Genomic DNA, 6,000 nt, shown 5'->3' on the forward strand with positions numbered 1-6,000 from the left:
AGGAGCATTCGTTCTAGGAAGCAAGCCGGCTAGACAGTAAAACATCAGCCGCTGCTCCCAATACTACACTCAGTTTTTCAGAAATTTGTCGACTTTATGGCCAGAAGAGACCATTAGAGCATCTAATCTGACCCCCTGCATATCACAGGCCTCCTGTATGACACAATAGCTACTTTTTGGGTAAACACATTCCAGAAAGGCATCTAGTCTTCATTAAATGACATCAGAAGATTGTGAATCCACCACTTTCCTTGGTAGCTTGTTCCTGTGGTGAATCATCTTTGCTGTTGAATATTTGTGCCTTAGTTGTAATATGAATTTGTCTCTTTTCACCGTCCAGCCATTGGGGCTTGTTATGCTTTTCTCTGCTACATTAAAGAGCCCTTTAATAGCCAATCTTTTCTCTCCAGTAAGGCCCTTCAACACTTCAATGAAGTCACCTTTCAATCTTCTTTTGATAAGCTAAACAGGTTGAGCTTGTTCAATAGCTCCCTAGAAGGCATTTTTCTCCAGCCCTCACAACATTTGGTGGCTCTTTGCTGACCCAACTCCAATTTCACAACATCTTTTTCAAATGAGGACACCAAAACTGGAGGCAGTATTCCAGTATCAGTCTCACTGATGCCGTGTCATCTCCTGTGACGTTATTGACATAATCTGTAACTGTATAGATCACCGTTGCCACCACTGTTCTATATTTGCAGCCAATATTATAGAAAGGTTGTCGTGTAATGGGTCTATGGAGAGGTTATGATTGGCTGATTAGAATTATGCTATCTCTGGATGTGTATCATTTTTGTAGTTGACGTTATGAATATTGGCTCTATGCTGCCTGTATTTCAAACTTGTGCTCTGCTTCCGGGGAATACTCCAGCCAGACAAATTGGTGTCAATTCTGCCTAGCCTGCTTGATGGCTCATTAAGGACCATCAGCTATACAACTGGCCCACTGAGAGAAGTCAGATATGCCTTGTGACTCAGCAAGGTATGCAGGGATCTGCCCTATGGACAGAACTTTAAAGTTTTTCTATGCCATGTGCTGGATAGAGTGTCCTTGGGACAAAGAAAGCAAAAACCACATGGCAAGAGACTATAAAAGGCTGATGCCTCATCTCCATCTTGTCTTCAATCCTGCTTCATACCTCTGAAGGGACTTTGCTACAAACTGAAGCTCTGTACAAAGGACTGAATGACCCATCCCAGGTGTGGATGGACTCCAGAGACTTGATTTCAACCTGCAGTTTATTCCATCACTGCTACAAGCCGGAACCAAGGACTTTGCCATTACTGGATGTGAAGGGTTCAAATCCATGTGCAGTTTATATAACAACCTGATCTATGGATTGTGCCAGCTCTTTTCCAGAGCCAAAGTCCAGAGTATGGTCAAGGGACCAGAGGCCTAGCAAATAGTGATCAGCTAAGAGAAAGCTAGGGTAAATAGAAAGCCTTGCTTGCTAAGATAGGCCTGGTCAGCAAATTGCCAGGTGTTGGAGCTAAGTAAATAATTGTGTCTTATTCAGAGTTGCAAATTGAGCAAAGAATCCCTTTTCCTTTTCTGTTAATCTCTTCTGTAGAGAGACGTTCTTCCCACAGATCCAATCTTGAGTTTGAGAAGTAGGCACATGTCAGTATAAGATGTGGCATCTTTCCACTTCCCTCCCAAGAGACCAATGCCTTGCCTTTAGACACACAGAAAACAATCTTTATTGCCATATGCTTTCACTGGTTCTTTGCTTTAACCCCTAGGAATGTACCTGTTGGACAATCAAAAGAGTTGCTCCTTTCCTATGGACCTCAAATCAGAATTCAACATAGATATTTTATACTACTCACATTTTATCAAATTATTCATTAAATGTTAACTTGCTAACTTGAGACCATGGGTGGAGACATTATGTAACCTGTTAGCCATTGGCTACTGTGCTATCTTGTCTTGGTGCAGAACCTATCCTGGGGTGTTGAACTGCCTACCCCGTCACTTTACCCTGCCCATGGAAAATCTATATATTCTATTGTAATCAATTGACTGACAGTGTCTCTGAGCCTAATACGCAAGGTGACACTCCGCCAGTGCTGTGTGTAATAAACTCCTATTCTTGACCTCTACACTGTGTAGATTATGTCCTTCACAGACATCTGCTGAATAAAGAGGAGATTCAGCATGCAGCACCCAGTGGTGCCTGGCTGAATGCGTCTCCTCTCCCGCAGCTTGGTGATCTTTTGAGGAAATGAAGAAGACTGCCTCTGCCTAGCTGTACATTGCTTGCAAAAGAAACAGGTCTTTTGGTGACAAGTGTTGAAAGGAGCCATTAGACAAATGTGGAGACAAGAAAACATCCCCTAACTGAACTTGCATCTGTGGATGCTGAAGCCACAACACAGAGTGCTAAATGCTATATGACCACGGCTGGTGTCAGAAGAGTCTCTACCAAAGCCTTTTTCCACCAGCAGGGGCCTCTCTGTGCACAGAACTCCTGGTCACTTGATGGCTGCAGGCAGTGGAGAACTCTATTTTGGCATCTCTTTGTCGATGAACATCTGCAGTGGCTGTTAAAAGGCCTCTGGATAGTGGTCTTTGGGAAGAGCTGGCTGAAGAGCCTTCCTAGTAACCAGGAAATCCTGGCTTGGCCTGCCAGTTCTTCCTTGCTGAACCTAATGTCTCTGTTGGCTCCTTTTTTGTATCTCTTTTCATAAAAAGAAAAGACCTGTCAGCAGAATCCTTCTAAGTAGTAGTTCAAGACAGAGAAAGCCTTCCTTGCGGCTAAGTCTTGGTGCCATGGGGCATGCCTCACTGCAGTGCCTTCTGTTGGCCGTCCTGGCAATTAGCTCTGGTCCCCTGGTGCGCCTTCATCTAGTGGCGTCTGGCTGCCATCTGTTCTATCATTAGGACCCATGTCGCTCTCAGGACTTCAAAATCCTCTTATGGACACAGCCCTCTGGCTGTGCCCCACTCAGTTGTCTCCCTCCTTCCAGGGGGCAGCTGTCCTCTGCCCAGACACTTGCCTCAGTGGCCAGCTGCAGTCCAGGGTGTAGCCACCTGTGTCAGCAGCGACTGAGGCAAAAGGGGTGCACCTCCAACCCCCGCCATCTGTTTCTCTGGACCACTTCCCCACAGACCTAGCACCTTCCTCCGCCTTTGTATCAGGGCCTCAGTCTGGCAGTAGTCGGCCAGGAGGTCACTCATGCTCCCCTTACCCACCCAGCACTACTCTGATCATGGTGCCCTTCCTTCAGGGCAGCCAATCCTCCTTCCTCAATTTCCAAGGAGTGACTGACTCTTGCTGTGCTGAGCAGCCCTTTATATATGGGCTGCTCCAGCAAGCCTTCTCCTGATTGGCTCTCCCAATAAGCCCTTTCCTGATAGGCTGGGTTCTGCACAGCCTCTGCAAGGCTGCCTTAATCTTTCTTCTGCTTGTTTGGGGCAGCCACCCCACCACACTTGGAAAGCAGCAAATGAGAAATCTAGAGCTGAAGGAAAGGTTACCATGACTCAGAACTGAGCTGAGGTTGCTGCGACTGAAACACAGATCACTAACCACTATATGATCATAGTGGCTGGTGGGAGAAGCACATGTTAGAAGCCCTCTGTCAACTCAGCTGTGGCTTGCTGTGCACGGAGAGCCAGACACCTCAAGGTCTGCAAGTCTTGAGGGAAATGGGGAACGTCTGTACTTTGGAATTTGCAGGTGTTATCCTGAACCATCAAATGGAACAGTTGTAAACCCTTTTGCAAGGCAGGCACCATGGCTTAGCTGGCTAAAGCACCTGTCTAGTAAACAGGAGATCCTGGGTTCAACTCCCAGTGGTGCCTTGTTGCATGGCTTTTGTCTCCTCTGCTCACATTTTCCTGTCTTTCTAGGAAACAGAAGAGACCTCCCTTGGTATCCAAGTAATTGCTTGCTAAGGAAAAGGCTTCTTTGGAGAGAAGCATTGGAAAGAATCAAATCACAAGCCTGGAGTTGATGAAAAGGCTGCTGTGACTGGCATTGGCATGGCGGTTGCTTCGACTGCAATTGCTGCAACACAAGAGCCTGTGCCACACGTCCTTGTGATTTGCTGGGGATGTCCACACACAGAGGTCATGTCACCTTCCTTTTGATTGTCAGTGATGAGAAATGGAGCAGCTGGGAGAAAAGTCCCAGAGAGCAGCACTGTGGCTAAGCTGGGCCAGGCACCTGCCAGGTAAAGTGGAGGTTAGGGATGCAGCACCCAGTGGTGCCTTGCCAAATGTGTCTGCTCTTCCCACCTTTTGGTCAATCTTTTGAGGAAGCAGAGAAGATGCCTTTGCCTTGCAGTGCAGATGCTTCCAAAAGAAACCAGTCATTTTTTCTGAAAGTGTCGGAAGGAGGCACCTAAGAAACATGGAGACAAGGAAAAGGTCATCGTAACTCAACTTGCATCCATGGCTCTTGAGGCCACAACGCAGAGCACTGAGCACTGTACGACCACAGCTGGTGACAGAAGGGGCTTTTCCAAAGGCATTTTCCACTAGCAGGGTCCTCTCTGTGTGCAGAATTCCTCATTGTTTGATGTCTGCAGGCCCTGGAGATCACCCAGGCTTCAGTGATCTCCAGGGCCTGCAGACATGAGCCCAAGTCAGATGACCCAGGCCAGCCTTGCTGCCATATTTATCCCAGGAGAGATGGACTCTAAGGGTACGTCTCCATTGCAATGGAAGCCCAGGTGTGGCACACTCTACTCAAAGCAGCGCCTTGGAAGCCCCATATTCACCACTCTCATATAATGATGACACGGTTTGTACAAAGTCTGTCTTGTGAGGTATCATTTCAAAAATCTTGATCTGTTGTACATTAATATCATGTTGGATTGTGTGTGCTCACATTGGTTGGGAAGTTATGAAGTTTTGCTTGGTGTGTGTTACTGAGATATGTTATGAGGTGGGGAAATGCCCCCCACCAGACTTTCAGGTGCGACAAGGGAGGAGCCGGACTTGCTGCTGGCCCATTGAAGGGATTCACACTCCCAAGGACCATCCCAGGAACCGTGTACAATGCAGACTTCTCTGAGATAGCACAGCGACAATGGACACTGCTTGACTCACATCACAGCAAAGGAGCTTCCTAGCAAGTTGGAAGACACTATGAAAGGGGGGTAGAGACATTATGAATTGGCCTCTCTCCCCCACAACTCAATATCTGTAAACACATCCGGAGGACAAACACTGAACTGAGATAAATCAGAAGAGAATAATAATAATAATAATAATACATTCATATCAAAGTCCCCAACCAGACTAGTATTGGTGTTTCAGCAGAAAATTTTCAGTTTGGGGAATTTTGTTTTCTCAGTCATACCTTGCCAAGGGAAGCAGGGAGAAAATGTTTGAGTTGCCTCCTTCAGAACAGCTTGGCCTAGACACTAGCTCTGGTTCACTGTTCTGGCCTTGCTCAGGATGGGGGTATTTTAATTATTTCAGCAGGTCCCAGGGTGTTTGGGGGAGATGATGAGGATGTTCCCTTTTGAGATAAAAACTAAGAAATACAGGACTAGAGAATTCTTTTTTTTTAAGAAATCTGGGATTTAGACATTTAATTTAAAGCAAGGGAGTTCTGAGTTCCTGAGAAGGTTTTTGTTTGCAAGAAGCAACATTGTTGGGTCTGTTATTGTACCAATGGGGGAGATGGTTGTCTATAAAGGAGGGATGAAGACTAAATGTGTCCGATGAGGATGGGATTCGAACCCATGCGTGCAGAGCACAATGGATTAGCAGTCCATCACCTTAACCACTCGGCCACCTCATCAGAACTGCTGAAAGATGAACAGGAGGAGAAATCTAAGGCCAGCAGAGATAGGGACAATAAGGAGTTTTGAAACACTAAGTGGACGCAGGGGCTGAATGAGCTCCCCGCTCACATCTAGTGAGGAGCTGGGGGAAAGACTTCAGGAACAGACCGTGTTTGCATAGACACCTACTCTGCCTAGCTATGCAGCATGATGGGGCCACTTTCCCAAAATGACCAGTTTTGGCTGGTGGTGGGT

The 6,000-nt window shown here is 46.6% G+C and overlaps 2 non-coding genes across 2 annotated transcripts; one reads left to right on the forward strand and one right to left on the reverse strand.

Moving 5' to 3' along the window:
• The first annotated feature begins 3,737 nt into the window (after positions 1-3,737).
• On the forward strand, positions 3,738-3,811 carry TRNAT-AGU. The gene has a single exon. It is a non-coding gene; the product is annotated as a tRNA-Thr (tRNA).
• Positions 3,812-5,680: 1,869 nt separating this feature from the next.
• On the reverse strand, positions 5,681-5,762 carry TRNAS-GCU. Its single transcript has one exon. It is a non-coding gene; the product is annotated as a tRNA-Ser (tRNA).
• Between the last annotated feature and the right edge of the window lie 238 nt (positions 5,763-6,000).

Source organism: Mauremys reevesii, linkage group 12 (assembly GCF_016161935.1).
Source record: "Mauremys reevesii isolate NIE-2019 linkage group 12, ASM1616193v1, whole genome shotgun sequence".
In the NCBI taxonomy this organism is placed as follows: domain Eukaryota; kingdom Metazoa; phylum Chordata; order Testudines; family Geoemydidae; genus Mauremys; species Mauremys reevesii.